This window comes from Marmota marmota, unplaced genomic scaffold (assembly GCF_001458135.2).
Source record: "Marmota marmota marmota unplaced genomic scaffold, marMar, whole genome shotgun sequence".
In the NCBI taxonomy this organism is placed as follows: Eukaryota; Metazoa; Chordata; class Mammalia; order Rodentia; family Sciuridae; genus Marmota; species Marmota marmota.
Genome location: NW_025999968.1, coordinates 59,342,248 through 59,361,784, shown reverse-complemented (window position 1 = coordinate 59,361,784; position 19,537 = coordinate 59,342,248). Strand labels below are relative to the sequence as shown.

Here is a 19,537-nt window from a genome sequence, read left to right as displayed (position 1 = left end):
TAAGTGTTGGTGAGGATGTGGGGGAAAGGCACACTCATACATTGCTGGTGGGACTGCAAATTGGTGCAACCAATCTGGAAAGCAATATGGAGATTACTTGGAAAACTTGGAATGGAACCACCATTTGACCCAACTATCCCACTCCTCAAGTCTATTCCCAAAGGACTTAAAATCAGCATACTGTAGTACTGCAGCCATATCAATGTTTATAGCAACTCAATTCACCATAGCTAAACTATGGAAGCAAACCAGATGCCCTTCAATAGATGAATGGATAAAGAGACTGTGGTATATATACACAATGGAATATTATTCAGCATTAAAAGAGAATAAAATCATGGCATTTGCAGGTAAATGGATGGAGTTGGAGATATCATGCTAAGCGAAGTAAGCCAATCCCAAAAAATCAAAGGCCAAATGTTCTCTTTGATAAGTGAATGCTGATCCATGGCAGGGGTGGGGTGGGGTNGGGCAAAGGGGAGGGAGGGAGGAGAGGGGAGGGGGGCAGGAAGGATGATGGAATGAGATGGACATCCTTACCCTCGGTTCATGTATGACTGCACATATGGAGCTATACTACATTGTGTACAACCAGAGAAATGAGAAGTTGTGCTGCAGTTGTGTACAATGAATCAAAATTCATTCTTCTGTCATATAAACCTAATTAAAAAAATAAATAAATTTTAAGAAAAGAACACAGTGCAAATTAAAAAAAAAAAAACAATTATAATGACACAAGCTGGAGAAGATGCAGAAAAACCGGACCTCTCTCACACAGTGCTGGTGGGAATGTAAAATGATGCAGCCTCTGGAAAACAGTTTGGCAATTTTTTATAAACCTGGACATATACTTCCCATGTGAACCAGCAGGCATACTCTCGGACATTTTTCTCAGAGCAATGAAAACTTACATTCACAAAATGACCCTGTACAGGCATGGTCACAGTGGCTTTACTCGTAACAGCCAGATTGTAAAAACAGCCCAAATGTTCCTCAGCAAGTGACCAGCCAAGGAATCCGTCTGTCCATACCATGGAATAGTACTGCTCAGCAGTAACAGGGGACCAGCCGCCCAGGCACACAGTGACCTGCTGGACCTGTAGGACTTGACTCGAGTGAAACACAGTCAGCCTCCAAAGGCCATGTTTGTAAAACATCCTCAAAACGGCAAAGCTGCAGAGATGGAGGATAAATCAGTACTTCTGAGGGACAGGAACAGGGGTGGGTGGGGCTGGGCACAAATACAAAGGTCAAGACCGGAGGACCTGTGGCAATGCACAGTTCTGTGACTTGACCGGGGTCCCCTGCTGGGGTGGAGTCAACTAGGACCACACACACACACACACACACACACACACACACGAATGCAGGATAGAAGGTGGTGGCGGTGTACTGTCTATTCAATAATGGTAACTAGTAATGTCCTAATGTCACTTTCCTGATTTCCATATTGTGCCTCAATCACTTAACATGGCAATTCTGTGAAAAGCCAAGTGAAGGGCACAGGATTCCATGCTACTATTGCAACTCCCTGTAGGTCTACATTTCAAAGTAGATAGTTTTTAAAAACTAATGCCAAAAGACAACGATGGTTATGTGTATGATGTGTTCATTAAATGTTGTAGGACTTCAGAGAAGGAGCCAGCCTGCAGAGGGGAGGCTAAGGGGGTTTGTGGAGACTTAAGGTCAACACCATCGAGTGGAATTCAGCCTGGGAAACAGATTATTTTCCACAAGGCCCAACAGTGGCAGCGGCCATGCCTGGAAAAGGAAAGTTATGTTCCTAGAGCACAAAAAAACAGGGGGCGGCTTGTGAAGTGAGTGTGATGCTGGACTGTTTGGGTGAAGGACAAGTGTGGTTGGGAGCCACAACCAAAGTTTGCAGCAAGATTAGAAAGAAATATCTTTAATTTGAAGCTGTGGAAACTGAGTTTATTGTAAATAACAAGATGCCATTGCCAATTGCAAGCGAGGATGTCTACTGGAAGTGACACTTTGGGAGCAGACCTGGCAGAGACCTGTAATAGGTTGGAGCCAAGAGAGATAGAAGGGAACAGACAGATCATCAGTGAGAGCACCCTTGCCCACCCCAGCTCGACCATCCTGATTAAGGCCACACCTAATGTGAGGGCCAGGGGACGAGAAAGGGCAAGTCTGACTGAAGAAGCAATGAATGTAGACCAAAAAGCACCAGGTTCCTGACTGGCTGTGGGGCCTTGGAGTTGGTCCACCCTGGAGCTTGGAACACAGGAACAGGGAGAGGGAGGGATTTGGTGGCAGGGACCACATTTCCATTTGCCATGTTGAGTGCGAGGACATGGTGAGCCATCCGATGGGATACACCTATCGGACGGACTTGCAGCTCAGGAGAGTGGGGTCAGGGCTTTATAAATACATCATTGAGACCATGCGAACAGATGAGTGGACATTAAGAGTGGACAGGAGGGACGAAGACGAAGGACAGGTGTGGGAGCCCTGGCAGGTGCAGACCCCTCTGATTGGAGTCTAGAAAACACGAAGCAGTTCCTGTCTTTACCTGTTTCCTCCTGGTTGTCATGGTGTTCAAAGCCCGTGTCGTGCGGGAAGGTCCAGGGTTGGACACACATGATGCACAGCCTTCTGGCCACCCTCCCCCACTGCTTCCCTAGCAACCTCCTGCCGGGGCTGTTGTCAAGGCAGAAGCAGGTGCTCCTCATCCGCCACAGCAACAGCTCCTCCAGTCCCTGTCAGAAGGTGGGGATCACTCCCTGTCCAAGCGGCCACTGTCAGCCTGTCTGAGCTCACAAACCTCACCCACAATTAATCCTGATTGTGAGTTTTCAGAATAGTGCCCCTCATTTAGCTGTCAGCTTGTTCTCAGAGCTTCCGAAAAGGAAAAAAGAAAGCACAATCGCTCACATCTTCTCTCTGGGGGCTGCTTGTTTGGAGGGCTTTTTCCTTTGTTGGAGGCAGAGAGATGCTTCCTGTCATGAGCAAAAGGTTCTTAGCTCTCCCTAGGGGATCGGGCTGCTTTAGGTTGGTGTTTGGTTTTTAATGGGGTGAGGAGTCAGGAGGGGGCAGATGGCTGCCGCAGCTGCCTTGGCACGTCTCGGCCACAACCCAAGGGAGAGCCGTGGGGTGAACCTGGACCTTGATGTAGAGAACGGAAGTGTTCACAGACTCTCTGCACAGTCTCACACAGCCAGGGCCACTTCACATGGGAGCCTGAGAGGAAATACTGCCTTTCTCTAGCTTCTCCCTGGGGGTGAGAATCCTGGCCAGGAGGCACACGAGCTCAGGCAGCACCTTGAACTCCAGGGGACATGGTGGGAGCAAGAGCTCACTGGGCGGATCTCATGCCCGGCCTTTTCAAGTTGGACACACTTTCTTTGGCGAGGGCACCCTTCCTGGAACAGCCCAGGAATGAAGCCCTGGCAGAGCTGCCAGTCCAGGCTGAAAGGCAAGGCGTGTCCTGGGCCCTTTCTTGGAAGGGCATGAAGCTGCCCAGATTTGAATCAGGGATGTTTGTTAATAAGAACTTCAACTCACCCTAGTGTGTTATTTTGTGGAAAGCAAAATCGTATTTTTCTGCTGATAAAAATAACATGCTGAGTAATAGTCCATGGTATACATACACAATGGAACATTACTCAGCATTAAAAGAGAATAAAATTACTTACGGCATTTGCAGGTAAACGGATGGAGTTGGAGAATATCATGCTAAGTTAGCCAATCCCCCAAAACCAAAGGCTGAATGTTCTCTCTGATAAGCAAGTACTGAGCCATAATGGTGGTGGTGGGGGGGGCATGGGAAAAATGGAGGAACTTTGATTGGGCAAGGGGAGGGAGAGGTGGGGAGGGGCCACGGGGGCAGGAAGATGGCGGAATGATATGGACGTCATTACCCTAGGCACATATATGACTGCACATAGGGTGCAACGCTATGTCATATGCAACCTGAGAAATGAGAAGTTGTGCTGCAGTTGTACACAATGAATCAAAGTGCATTCGGCTGTCATCTATACCTAATTAAAATAAATAAATTAATAAATTTTTTAAAAGATTACATCAGTTTATGAAAGTGGGACCCAAATCCCTGAAAACAGTGTCCTTATAAGAAGAGATGCCAGAGCTCGTCTTTCTTTCCGCAGCCAGGTGGGGACGCAGCAAAAAGGGGGCCATTTGGAAGCCAGGAAAAGAGGCCTCACCAGAAATCAGTCCTTCTAGGACCGCGATCTCGGACTAGCAACCCCAGAATTGTGAGACAGTAAACAGCTGTGGCTTACCCTGCCCAGCCTGGGATTTTGTTATGGTCCCTGAGCACACTGACACCTGCCCCTGACGGACAGCCCAACCAGCAGCACAAGTAACGCTCTATAACTTCCAAAGCCAAGAACAAAAAGGCCACTGAATTCTGCTTGTATGGAGGGATACTTGTCCCTAAGAGCCTTGTCTCTTGTCCCCTAAGAGCCCTGAGTCACCATATGAAGAAGTCATTACCCAGAACCTCCAAACGTGACCTTATTTATATATTTTAGAAAATTGGAAGCTGGGCCTGGTGGTACACACCTGTAATCCCCATGGCTCTGAGGCTGAGGTAGGAGGATCACAAGTTGGAGGCCAGCCTCAACAACTTAGAGAGGCCCGAAGCAACTCAGTGAGACCCTGTCTCTAAATAAAATACTAAATAAATAACATGTTTACTAGAAAATATTTAGACAAATCGGAAATAAGTAGAAAATGAAATTATATATTATGTACTGATATTAACATATGTATTATCTTTTAAGACATTTTTATTCTCATTCCATATATTATATAAATATAAATACACACACACATACACACAAAGATGTGTTTAGAGAAGAGACAAAGAAAAACTTATAGGCATATTTTAATAATAGAAGTATCCTGCCACACAGGCCTTCTTATTCCGTTGACAATGCATCATGCCTGTTGCTCTTGGCTGGATCAAGTCCTCCCCAGTCTTGCTGTGCTGAAGCCCTGATTCCCCACGTGACTTCATGTGCAGACAGGGCCATAGGTGGTGATAACTTTAAACAGGTCTCCAGGGTTGGGCTCTGCTGCAACTTGACTGTGTCTTTATGAAAGGACACCAGGACACAGATATGTGCAGAGGGAAGCCCTGTAGGACACAGGAGAAGACAAACCTGAGCCAAGCAGAGAGGCCTCAGGAGGAACCAGCCCTCCTGGAGCCCTGATCTTGGACTTCCAGCCTCCAGAACTACAAAGACAGACATTCTAGTTATTTAAGGCACTCAGTCTCCTATTTTGCTATAGTATCCCTCATCAAGTAAACTCACACAGGTATCTTTATGAGCTTTTAAGTGTAGTTTTCAGTGTTTTAATGACTGGACAATATTCTATTCTATAGAAATGTAATGACTTAAGTACCATGAACATCATGCTGTGATTCAATCTCCTGTTATCAAGAAGGCTGCAAGGTACATTCTTATAAGTAAACTGTATGCATACGTATTAGTCAGCGTTCCCTAGAGGAACAAAATCAACAGGAAGGATGATTATAAAAAAGGGATTTGTTAGATTGGCTTACATCACCAGAAGCTGGACAGTCCACAGTGGCCGTCTGCAGGCTGGAGAGCTGGAGGAACCAGTAGCTGCACAATCCAAGAAGCTGAAGCCCCAGAACAAGAAGGACCAACGGTGCTACCCCAGTTCCAGATTGAAGGCTTTTGGAAACTCCCTGGAGAATCACTGGCGGAGTCCCCTTTGGAAGAGTGAAGAATCTGGAGTCCTACATCCTCAGAGGATCACAGCAGCAATCAAGAACACGTTCAGGAAGAATCGAGCTTGCATCTGCTGCCTCTCCCTTGTTCTTCCACCTTTTATTCCATCCAAGCCTCCATCCTATTGGACGGTGCTGCCCACACTTAGGGAGGGTCTCCATTTCAGTTGGCTGACCCACATGCCAATCACTCCTAGACTCACCCTCATTGGCACATCCAGAAGCCTCTTAGATCTTGGCATCTCTAATTCCAATCAAGTTGACAATTCAGATTAACCATTATAATATATATTTAATTGATTCTTAGGATTAAAAAACAATAAATGGGATGTAGACTCAAAAGATGTGTTCATTCAAATGTTCTACTCCTGGCCAGACTGTTTCCAGAAGGCTGTGCCAATTGGCATTGCCCTTTGTAGGAGCTGAGTGCCCTTGTCTCTGAACAGGACACTTTCAGCATTTAGCCTGTTTTGCATTGGCAGGGAAATTCTTTTAATTTCATAACCAAAGAAGTCAAGGATCTTGACATTTAATTATTGAAATTTTCATTTTTTTTCTTTTTAAATTACCTTTCTCTCTCTCTCTCTCTCTATAAATATATATATCCTTTTACATTTTCCTGAAATACCTTTTTTAATGTTTATAAACCCTCATTATCACATGGTAATCCTTTTGTCTGTTACACATTACAGTATTATGCCAATTTTCCTTGTTTCTAGAATTCTGTTTTGCGTATTTATTTGTTTGCTGTGTATGGCTATTCAGAGTTCTTCCAAGTTCACACAGTCAAACCCACTGAGAAGCACCTTTAGGGTTTCCTTCTTAGGTATCAAGTTCATGAATTCTTTCTCTTCCTGAAAATATTCACCTAAGAGGTTTTTGTTTTGTTTTGTTTTGCTTTAGTGATTTTGCAAATATCAGGGGGAAAGGATTGTGGGTTGGCTGTAAACATTATTTAGATTTTTTCTAAGTATTATTTATATTTTTTGATATAAATAATATCACACAGTCCAAAGGGCTGTGTAAAGCCATCAGCAAATGTTGATGTGAGACTCAGCCATTGTCTGGGCCAGGGCTCTCACAGCTGGTCACCACTGTCTCCTGGGAATGGCTAGCCATGCAAGCACTCTGGTCCTTCCTGGGAGTGCACCCCCGACCTGAGCAGGGAACAGCTATCTCTGCTTTAAGGTATCCTCTGGGTGGCTCCAAAGCAGACTCAATTCTGAGAACCTTTTCCCTGGCAAAGCTGCCTCCCTGACCCCTGACCTCACATCCCCAGCCCTTCCAAGCAGCTCTAGGGTTAAGCCTTGCATGCTGTCCCTGCATAGGGACATGCCTACTAAGGTAAAGGCTCATTTGCTGTCCACACAGGTACACCCAAACTCACAAGGCACCTAGTGGCTACATGCCCTGACCCTAGAGCCCAGCTTAAACAGGTGTCCAACACACAGTGCCCTACCCCGGGCATAGGAGGCTCTATGGGAGGAAGCAGGTGCTGCCCCCAGCCCCAAGGGACCTGCACAGCTAAGATGCTTCCATGGACAGGGTCTGATAAGGCAAACTCCCCTGGTGCCTGGTGTGTAAATTCTCTCCAAGAAAGACGCAGAGAAGAATGCTACAAATCCTTGCTCAGGAGAAAGGATAGGAGATGCTTTTAAACATTACCTAGTACCCTTGGATATTTTTAAATGTTTCCTACATCTGTTTTCCATCTGTATAAGGACAATTATGCGATGTAGAGATTCATGCACAAAACCAAGGCTTGGTGAGGTCATCCAGGAGAGCTCTCTAGTACTTTGTCAAGTCATTTTTGTGGCTTTTTCGCTCAGGACCATGTGCTGTGAGGGACCTGCAGCTGGTTTGGGGAGCACACTTCCTGCATGGAGGAGCAGTGAGTGAAAGCCACCCAGGTCCCCATGCACTGCTTAGCAGCCCTCATTTTCTTTGAGGCTGAATCTTCCTAGCAGGTTTCTGCTTCATTTAGAACCGTCAATACCTCAATTAGTGCCTGCTCACCTCCCCTGGGAGGGACCGTCACACATGTTGCTTCACAAGCCTCTGAAATCTAAGAACCCCCTGAGAGCTGCTGGGTCATTATATATCCCCTGATTAACAGTGTTGTTTGCCAACAATCCTGCGTTTCTTTCTGCTTCTTCCTTTTGAGGATGTATCAGCTGACATGAATAGGAGGCAATGTAGAGACGCTGCCTGCCCATGGCTATGCCGGAAATATTCCCCAAATGTCCCCTGGTTGTGATTTACTCCTGGTTGTAAAGCTCATGTACCCATTACAATGCAAGAAAGAGCACTAGTTTTAGGTGTGTTTGAGTACATGCAAGTGTGTGTGTGTGTGCATGTGTACAAGTGTGCCTGGCATGCAAGAGTGTTGTATGCATGTGTGTCTGTGCATGACTGTGCACATGTACATGTGTGTTGCAAGTATGTGCATGCATGCATGCGTGTGTGTGTGCACACTCATGCATGCTTCTCCTGGCATTTACTCAAAAGCAAGGACACAGGCTCTGTCCCTTTGTGTCATTACTACTCTGGGTCAGTATGTGAGCAGCACCTCCCCCACAGTGATCTCTGGCGGCAGGCAGGCGTGGCAGGGGCTGGCTTCTGTACTGCTCCACCTGCGTTCTTGCTCTTGTGAATCCCATCTGTCTGCCTGTCTGTCTGCAGCATAATTGGCGTACTCTGAGTCTCTGAGTACTCTGAGCACCACTCATCCAGCAGTGCTTCAGCAGACCTGCAGAACCAGATGAGAGTGGGGAGACATCTGACTCTGAAGTTTTCCTTTTGGAGGGAGGAAGTTCTTAAATCAGAAAAAAAATGTAATTATATAGATTCTTTCAAACACACTTCATTAAAAATGCACATCTTCTTGGCTTCATAAAATTTGGGAGAAAAATGTAAGATAATTCAAATGCTTCAGTAACCCTAGAATTGCTTCTGTGCTTCCAACACACACACACACACACACACACATCACACACGTGAGCACAGGCACACATCCATACATGTGTGTGCACACATATGACCATACGTGCTACCATAGGAACACTCATGCACACATGTGTACACACAAAAGCCCTCTCTATCTGCAGCAGGAATCTCTTTGGAAACGACCTTGAACCCTCTTCTTCTAAAGCAAGCAGACCATCATCTTTTTTCTTATCACTTTAACAGAATTTAGCATTTTAAATATCCCCTTTTTCCTTTTTAAAATCTATCTTGTCAAAATTTAGGTAATTTGATAGACATGACCATTATATCATTTCCCAGATTAGCCAATACTTCATTTGGAAGCTGTGTCCGTGAAATTTACTTTAAACAAGCTGTATTTATTATGACTACAGGCTTAAATCTTTAAAGCCTCCATAATCCTATCATCTGGACATTGTTTTCAGTTTTCCCTATTGTCCTTCCCTTTTGCCTTAGAGGGGTATATAATCTAGCTAGGAAATCAAGTCACGGATGCAAACACTAACTGGAGGAAAATGGCCCACATCACTAACATTTCCCATTCTGGATGGACTTTTCACGTGTTTATTCTGTAGCTCCTCTAATGGAAGCCGTCATCACCCTCGTACCCATTCCACAGACGAAGAATCAGGCTCAGAGCATCTCTGCTCCACATCTGTTCCAGATCCTGTCACAACAGTTCTCACACAGAGCAGAGAGAGGAAGGTCTGGGGCCCTGGATAGAGGGAGTGTGCACAGAACAGGTCTCCAGACGTGGTCCTCTTCAAGCAGATGGTAGGACTGCTGAATTTGCATGTCTAGCAAGTTATGCTGTTGCTTATGCTGTTGGCTCGGGGACTCTTTTAAAGAGCCACTGTTCTAAACAAATTATAACAAGATTGCTGGGGATATGTGCAATCATCTTTGAAAACTAGCATGTCTTAAATTTGAAGATGCACTGATTCCATGACTGGGAAATTCACTCCTGTGCATATACTTCAGAGGAATTCATGCATACATGACCAGGGTTCACACTCAAAAATGATCATAGGTGTATTGTTTTCAATAAATGAAATCTGAAACCCCTCAGATAAATAAAGTGGAACATTCATAAAAGAAACATTATACAGCAGTGAAAACCTGTGGCTCTATCCATACAAGCAAACAAACGGGAGGGAGAAGACAGAGAAGTATGTGGACGTGCGATGCTATTGTGTGTACGAAAACTGGCAAGACCTGAGTTGTCTATGATTCAGTTGTCTACGATTCGGGAGGTAGAAGTGGAGGTTGTGTGTGTTGGCATCCTGGCTCCGCGTGACCCTGAGCGAGTCATTTCAGCCTCTGTGCCTGTTTCTGCCTTCACAAAATTGGAGTAATAGTGGCCGCTTGGTCCTAGGCTTGCTGCAAGATTAAAGCTCAGCAGAGTTGGTATGCTCATCGCCGCCATCGTCACGGGAGGAGGTTTTCAAAGGACATTTGATTTCCCTGACCCTAACATAGTCAAATCACACAAGCATGCAGAAAAAGATGGCATGAATTCAGATCATCAAGTAGAAGCCAAGGGGAGCTTGTGGTCAATGGCTAAATGAAGAGGGTACCCTGGGAAGTAAATATTGACCACTAGAGACCACATGGCCAGAAGACTTCAAGGGCAAATTTTCAGAAATTAGAAATATGCCAAGGATTGGAAGTTTAGAGGCAGGAAGAGAGTCCTGGCATGGAGACTTCTTGGAGGAGGATCTTCAGGGCAGGAAGCCCCTGGGTGTCCTAAAGAGGGAGGTAGCATGTGTGTGGCCAGGAGCCCTACGCCGAGTCCTCGCAGCCACAGGCCGTGTGCGTTGCTGCTGCTGCTTCAAGGCAGTGGGTGTGAGACCCCTGCCATCTACATCTGGTGTGGGTGAGGATGACGGTTTCTCTTCTCTGTCGGTGTCTCCATGGCAAACTGCTGTCTAGATGCAAATCACCTGCTCAAAAGTTAGATCAGACCTTGGAATCCAACTCCTCTGTCCCTCCACAAGCCACTTGGAAGCTGCTGGTTCTGTTTCCATGGAAACTGCTTGCCTTCTGAAAACTATATCAGAATACTCAGTGGGGGAAGACTGGCTGGGGGAACTTCACTTCCAAGACCCTGGGAGGAACTGACCCACCATTGGCCTAATGCTCGATTTTCTCCTAGTCCTCTCCATGGGCCACTTGGGAGTATCATGGTGACATTGTGGCAGGTGTCCCTGGAGTGAGTGATGGCCGAGGGGAGCACCCAAGATAGAATTCAGTCCTTCTGTAATCTCATCTCAGTGATGTAATGCTACCCCCGCCATATTCTATGGCCATGGGGACTGTGACTGGTAAATGTTAGAATGACCTCCACAAGGCTTAGGATTCCAGGAGGTGGGTTGCTGGCGGTCTTCTTCAGAAATAGCTAACATACCACACATAATTATTTTTCCTGATTGATATTCTCACCCAATATTTCATGATGCCCTGGGCCACTTCATTACAATTTTTCCTTTGTTTGTTTTTACAATTGTCGTTGATAGGAGATCCAAAGTATATTTACTATTTTCATTCTTCTTCCTAATGAAGAATGAAAATAGTAAATAAACCAACTTTTGAGCAGGTGATTTGCATCTAGAAAGTTTTCTTTTTTATTGAGCAAAAGAAAGCATCGTATACATGACCAAAAAGGAAGAGCTGTGGCAGTAAGGACCTGCCTATCTCCATGTAAATTGGAGGAAAGTGCTGTTTTAATTTCGTTTGCTTAATATTCGTGCTTGTCATGCGAAATTAATCAACCTTCCTCCAGTGATGTGACTAGAAACAACTTCAGAGTGAATATAATACGAACCCTAAACGTTCTCCGACTTCGCCCTGACACGTTCAATCCTGTCAGGAGGCCCCAGCAAAGCTGCCAGGGAGTGGAGATGTTGTCATTCCTGCTAACGCCTAACATCAAACACAGCCCACTCGAGCTTGGAAACATGTATTTGATGAATGATTATAATCAAAGTAACTTCATTATGTAAGCATAATAACCCAGCCGAGAAGATATTTCAGTATGTGCTAAGAACTTATTAATTCCTGGCTGGAGAAATCATTTTCTTTATAGGGATTAGAGCTGCCCAGTAGGCAGCCTCACTTGCTAAAACTTTTATGAACAATAAGTATTTGGACAAGGAGGAATTTTTGATTCTGCAGCAGTGATAATCACACTGTGTTTCTGCAGGGTCTTTCTTCAGACACCCTCAGTGGGTTCCACTAACATAATCTCATTAATCCTCATCAGAGCCCTAGGAGGCTGCTGGTCTCATTGTTCTTACAGATGAGGAAATGGAAATAAAACTAAGTGGCAGAGACCTCAAACAGGGGCAGTGTTGCTCGGCCTTAGGACAGCTCGAGGAGTAGCAGACAAGGAATTGTAATCCTTTTCCCCTTTCTACTCACTTTTATTTTTTAAAAAATAATGTTTTTCACACAAGGATCATTGCAATAACCAAAAAGTGGGAGCCACCCAAGCGTCCATCAACACTAAAGAAAATGTGGTTTCTTCATGTGTTAGCTTAAGAAAGAAGGAAATTCTGACACAGGCTGCAAGGTACATGGAATTGAGGACGTCACACTAAATGACATGAGCCAGTCACAAAGGGACCAACACTGGGTGAGCCCACTCACTTGAGGTCCCTAGAGCTGTCACATTCATGAGACAGAGTTGAATGGTGGATGCCATGTTCTGGGGCTTTGGGAGGAGAGGTGAAGGGTCATTGTTTAGGGTGTACCACATTTCAGTTTGGGAAGAGGAAAGAGTTTGGGGGACTGGACTGTGGTGACAGTTGTACAATAATGTGAATGTACGTACTTAGCACCACCTAAAGTTATTAAAATGGCAAAATTTGTGTTATGTATATTTTGCCAAATGAGGATCCCGACACCCATCCTTCAACCCCATTGCATGTTGGGGGATGACGCAGGCAAGACTGGCTACATAATTCTCAAGACTCAGAGAAAAATGATGGAGCCCTGTATGGATTCATCCCTAGATCCAGGGACTTCTGGGGATGCTGTGGTCCTGAGACAGAGTTAGGGAACAAGAGACCCCAGTGGTCAGATATCCTGTGCCCTGTGGGCCAGCCTCAGCTCCTCTGCCACAGGCAGGCCAAAGCTTTGCACTTGGAATCAGAAGACCTGGATTCTTCCTCTAGATCTCCCATTTACCAGTTGCATGGCTTTAGGCTGATTCCTTTCCCGCATCCTGTTTTATTATGTATGAAATTAAGAAACTCTCCTGAGGACACACACACACACGTGTTGCTCTCAGATCATGCACATGAAAGTGATCTCTGCTCAGAGGAGGCCCAGGGACACGTGCACTGCTGACTTGGTGTGGCATGAACTTTGGCCTGCCAGCTTCCCAAACCCTGGAGGAAGAGAGGAAGAAAGAGGTCAGGGATATGAAATATTTTAGGAATTAATGAAGATAGCCTCACTGTATTACTTTTGTGGAGATACTAATTTTATTTTTTTTTTTAATATCATAGTAGAGAAGAATAGAGCTTTGGGTGAAGGGTAGAAGAGAAGCACAAACAGAATAGTTCTAGTCTTTGCCAGTTTTAATCCTTCCTGTTCTCTGTTTCCTTACTTGGAAATTAAGGAGAAAGGAGAGAAGATGTCAAATATGAAATTAATGTTAAAAGTCTCATTCCAGTCTTTATTTTTGCCCCTTCAAAGCAGGTGTTTAGTGTCTGGCTTCTCTTTGACCATCTGCATAGACATCTGTTAATATACACTTCAACCCAGAGAATCTGCTGGAAATTCTATTTCTACATCTCTCAAATGCATTTATAGCATAATTTAGAATCTGCTGAAGGTGACACTTATAAATATGTCTTGGGTCACTTCTGTGAGTCGTGCGGATTAGGTGGGTATGAGTGTGTGGAAAGCGGCTAGGCACAGCCCCCCAGAGGTCAGCTGCTGATGTTAGGATGGAATCGTGAATGAAAAAGAGGAAGAGAGAGAAACAACGATAGAGAAAGAAGAGAAAAAAGAATAAGAAGGGAAAATTAAAGGAGAAGTGAAGGAAGAAGGGAGGAAGAGGGGGAGGGAAAGAACGAGAAGGAGGAGGACCCGAGGATGGTGCTGGTGGGGGGGGCACTGGAGACGACTGGGTGGAGCTGGTTCAACCTGGCATGTCACTTTGATCACTCACACCTTTGAATAACTCCACGTGGCGCCCCAGCCCTGGAGACCCTGGGCACCGTATGTTTAAAAGCTCTTGAGTAACTCCAGCTTCTGCGATGCAGCCCAGGTTGAGAGCACCTGAGTCCACTCAGCTCCCCTGAGTCCAGTAAAAAACCTGAAAACCCCAGGTCCAGGGCAGTGAGGACCCTGCCCACTAAGAGCCGTATGCCATCGAGCCAGACTCTGTGCTCCCCATCTCCTCTCTCACCTCCTCCTTTGAGGTGACCCAGGTGAGAGAAGCCCTGCCCTCAACACCAGGGTGACCTGACTCCAAATCACATCCGGTCCCAAGGGAGGCTGTGCCTTGTCCAGGGCATATGAGGCTCCTGTGCATCCCCTCCCCCACAACAGAGACCAGGAGGCCACCATCCTAGTGCCCTGTCACTGAGACCTCACTGAGTCATGTTTTCACCTAAGAGGAAATTAAAATAGAGTAATGGAAATCATGTACTCAGTAAAAAATTGTTTTAGTTGTTGGTGAAATCATAGTGAAAATAAACTCTAGTTCATGCCAATCCATGAATGAGAATGTTAATTTGGAATCCAGGTAAGTGGATCTACAGTTGCTCAATGTGTTGAATGTTTGAAAATTGTTTTCATACTAAAATGTTGGGAGGGGCCATGTGAAAAAATAAAAAAAACAGATTGAAGAATCGTGTCCCTTCCTGAGAGCATCTTCCCCTCCCTCCCACTGGGAGTCCCTGGTACATCCTGGAGCTGGGCCAGCCTTGGTGCCTTGGTGGGTCCATAGCCTCCTCTGCCACCTGTATTCTGAAAGAGTGAAGGGACAGAGGAACTTCCCAGGATGCAGAACTTTGCATAGGAAAACATGGGCAGCCCCAGCCAGTCCAGGACAGTGGCCATCCTTAGGTTGAGGGTCACTATTGCAGATGATAATGATGGTTTCTGAATGGGACCGGTTGAAGTCAGATCCTGGTTGACTCTTGCATTTGGGATGTTGATACCTGTTCTCTGTTTTTCTCTTTTCTTCTTTGTAACATGAAGGGATTAACCCAGAAAATCATGACAATAAGCTTGTCTAGGTTGAGATTCATCTAATCTCTCATTTGGAGAGTTGAGTCATTTAAAAACTACTCATTACAGTGAGACACTCTCATCAGTAGTGTGCTGGTAAAGGTTCAGCAGTTACCTGTTGGGTGTTAGCATTTGCCAGTTTTGCTGGTGTAAATGCTCCCACGATTGCCAATCTCAAGCTAACTAGGTTATGTCACCGTGCAGTTGAGTTGGGCAGCGATGTGCCCAATCAGCTCTCCCTGGCTGGTGACAGAGCTCCCCTGCAACATTATATCTTTATGCTGCAGGAAAATAGGTCAGAGGATGTTCTCTGAAAGCATAAGAATGCAGATGTGCTGAGAACTAAAGGTGCTGTTAGATAAGACCGTGGTTTTCTGAAGGAAACTCATAAACTGATTTGCCGCGATGTGAAACGGTGCCTTCCTTCACGGGTAATTTAGCAGCTACAGCGCAGAGCCCAGGGTCTCTGGACAAAGCCTTCCTGGGTCTGGATTTCCTTTGTCTGCCAGCAGAGCTGGCCCACAGCCGCTCCTCGGCACCAATCCCTATTAAATCACCCCATCCATTTGTGATGCTTCAGAGATGCCTGCAGAAGCTCCTGCTCTGACATGTTGTCATCTCTCCGCACCCATGGCTGTGACAAGTGAAAAGGTCATGCCTCAAGCATTAGCATTGCAAAGCAGCCAGGATAATGGTTCATTCTCCTAAAAATTCCTTTTGGCCTTTCATTTAAAGGGCTGATGTACTTGAGCAGGATGGGGGAACATGGACTAGTGACAACGCTTCTGACTAAAAGCTGAGTTTATTAGGCAGGATTCAAATGTCCATTTTTATGGGGCACTCATCCAAGGGGGAAATGTGAGTAAAAATTAGCCTCATTTTTTGCAGAAAAAGACAAACAAATCCTAAACTAGCGGCCCACGGTTTATTCAAGGTACTTCTTCTATGTAAAAATGCAATAATGCTTCTGCACAAATACTTGTGAAGCAAGTCCTCAAAGTGCTGCTGCGGGTTTTGGAAACTGATTCTCCCAGCGTGTTGTGTAAAGGCCTAGGAAACGGCCTCCAGCCGGCACAAAGCATGGCTCCTGCCTCGCAGCTCAGGAGGCTAGGAACCCCTGGCTCGGGATTGGCTTGCTCTAGCTGGAGTCCAAAGAAGCAAGAGTGTTAACAGACCTTGGACTTGGGAAGTGATCACACGGACTATGTCCTCGCAGCGAATCTGTGTTTATTTCCTGCCTAACCATTTCAGAGATTTCCTTTCTTTTCCCAGATGTTCCACAGTAGCAAGTCCAGCCCATAGTCCTGAGTTGCCCAGGAGATGTGAGGCACTGAGTGTGGACTGACTTCCAGGACACAGCTTTGTGACCAGAGTTTCTATGTTTTCTACGAAGTACAAGGGTGTTTCAGAAACCAGGGTCTTTACTAGGAATCAGGGAGGGATCAGGGTTCACCTTTTGAAGCTAAAATATACATGATCTTCCCAGGTTCTGATTCATGTTCACCAGCCAGACAGGAAGAATGAGAAGTAAATTGTTTTCTTCTTCCTGGGCCACCAACTTATTTATTAACAGTTTTGCAAGCTAGGTCACTCTGGTAGCTTGAAGATCTCTAGTTATCTTGACTCAGCCCTTAGCCCTAATGAGAAAAATAAAAATCGTGATTAGTGGATTTGAGCTCAAACAGAGGGTATCCTTAGAAAGGAACCACCTCTCTCTGTGGCAACAGTGCTGGGCTGAGCTGGGGTTTCTACAGCCAGCACACATCCAGCAGGAAAGAAAGATGGCAGCTCACCTGCCTACAGGTGCACCCAGTGTGTTCTTTGAGTTCCTCATCACATGGGTGGAGAGGGACTTTCCTATTCCCTCACCATAAATCCAAATCTAAATCGCTCCTATCACTTCCTGTTCTACCCTCCTTATCTGGGGAATGCAAGATGGCACTGCTACTTGGTAAAAATGCAGTGGTTCCTCAAAATGTTAAATTGCTGTATGATGCAGTAGATCTGCGCCTTAAGAATTTACCAAGGAAAAATGGAAGCAGCATCTGTACAACTGCTAAGAGCCACAGCCAAGTAATATGATGCATAGCATTTTTGGTTGAAAGGTGATGCCAGCAAGCCATTGAGATGATATGATTATGTTAAGATTTGCATTCATATGGATATTGGACTCCTGCTGTCCACCTCGGCCTGCTACAGGACTCCTGGAGAGTTCCCATTGGTTGGGGAAGTGCGGTAGGAGGGAATTCCGGAGGAGGAACCTCCTCTTGGGATGCGGGAGAACGGAGGCATGGGTCGATCGAAAATCTTCCCGGGCATGGACGGAGCATTGGCGGCAGTTTCAAAAAATAAAGTTTGTTCCTGCTTGAGTGGCTCGTGATTTTGTGCCCAGCCAGACTGCGGCATACAACTTACCTGCAAATGTTTATAGCAGAATTACTCTACTCACAATAGCCAAAAAGTGGAAACAACCCAAATGTGCACCAGTGGTAAACCAAATGCAACATATCCATGGAATAGAATATTATTAGGCAATAAAAAGGAACAAAGTACTGATACACACTGTAGTGTGGATGAACTTTGAAAGTGTTATGCTGAGTGAAAAAATATCCAGAAAGTTCCATACAAAAGAATAGCTATTGTATGGCCCCAATTATAGGAAATGTCTAGAAATGGAAATAAAAGACAAAATGTAGACTAGTGATCGCCTAGGCCTTGGAGAAGAAGAGGGAGATGATGGTAAATGGAGGAAACATTTGGTGATCATGTAAATGCTCTAAGTATGGTGTGACCATGCAAGGCTGTACACTTGTTTTCAGGTTGTAAGAGCATAGATGTATGTACGTACATAGGTGTTAGATAATGTACGTGTATTTGTGTTGAGTAGTGTCTCCCCTGAAATTCATGTCCCTTTGAAGCTTCAGACTGTGACCTTACATGGAAAGAGGGTTGTTGCAGATATTAGTTAGCATGAGCACACACTACATTAATTATATCTGCAAAGACATTAATTATACCTTCTCTAAATATATCTGCAAAGACACTATTTCCACATAAAGTCATACTCCAGAATTCCACAAGGGCATGAGTTTTAGGGGGGTGCAAATGTGAGCTTGACCTTAGAAACAAGGGAGGGCCTTTCTCCCTCTTTTTGAGGAAATGAAGTAAAAATCAGGTAAAAATATAGATTTATTTTGGTTATTTTTTTCAAAATTTCCTTGTCTCTTTTGAAACATCTTGTTCTTTCCCCCATTTTTAAAATAACTTTTAAAATTTTATGACTAGCCAAGTGCATTGGCACATGCCTCAAATCCTAGTGACTCAGGAGGCTAAGGTAGGAGGATGGCAAGTTCAAAGATAATTAATGAGGCCATAAACAACTTAGTAAGAACCTGTCTCAAAATTTAAAAAATAAAATAAAAAGGTCTGGGGATGCAGCTCAGTGGTTAAGTACGGTTGGATTCAATCCAGTACCAAAAAGAAAAAAATTTATGCATATTTGTTTTTGATTCTGAATCTAATAATCCTTTCATCTGAAGTCCTTACTGGGCTGACTCTCATCATGGCAGGTATTTTCTGATGCACTTTATAGTTTGGGTTTGTGAGCTCACGTTCATCAGAGCTTTATCCGGGAGAATCCCAGTGGGCCTGGAGGGAGGGCACATCCTTCGGAGTGTCTGTGTTCGCCTTGCTCAGTCCCTCAGACATACTGCCAAACCAGGTTCTCCTCCGTGTTAATTCTTTGGCATGAATTTTGCTCCAAAGCTATGAATATAGAGTCAGGTCAGTTACAAACCCTCAAGGAATTTGTTTTTGTTTTTTTTTTTTACATCTGTAACACAAACCCAGGCACTTTTCACCTCACTTTGCCATTTGGTTTTCATTTTTATTTTAATTTTTGTTTATGAACTGATTTGGAAACCTACCTTTTAAATTCCTCCTCTCAGATAAGCAAAGCACCAGCGACACGCGGCCTTTAGTTTTTTTCCAGCATCCCTCCTTTGGTTTGTGCCTCGGGCTTCCCTCATCCTTTCCTGTATGCTGAGAGTAAGTTTAGGGAGGAATTGTCTTAGTACGCTGTCCTGGATTCATAGGTAGTTTATGACACAAGGGTGGAATCTCATGTCATCCATTGCCAAGAATGGAAGTCTATGGATTAATTTTGGATAGAGGAAAGGAAACTTGAGAAGTTTCACAAATAAAGGTTTCTATCTCCTTAATTGGGGATGAGATTCTGTGCTACACGTGGTGGGAGGAAGGGCAGACTTGAGGTCCTCAGGTGCCTGGAAGAGATTCGCAAAGCTTGTAACAACCACGAGATGAGGCTGGTGAAATGTGATCACAGGGTGGGTTGGCAGCCATCGGGGTCCACCTGACAACTAATAGGAAGGTTTCCTCTCCACAGTGGACAGTGAGGAAAGGCAGATGATCACAGAAAGAGGAGCACGTGAAGTCTCTTTCCCAGGCTGATCAGCAGGGAGATCATTTTCCTGAGTGTCCTTGGAACGTCGGCCACGTCCCCGGCCACGTCCCTGGCCACATCCCCAACCACGTCTGCTT

At 45.1% G+C, this 19,537-nt stretch overlaps 1 protein-coding gene across 3 annotated transcripts in view; it reads left to right on the top strand.

The window, feature by feature from the left end:
* Dscam (DS cell adhesion molecule) overlaps positions 1–19,537 on the top strand; it is a 655,493-nt gene that overhangs the window by 507,050 nt on the left and 128,906 nt on the right. The gene's annotated exons all lie outside the window — the stretch shown is intronic.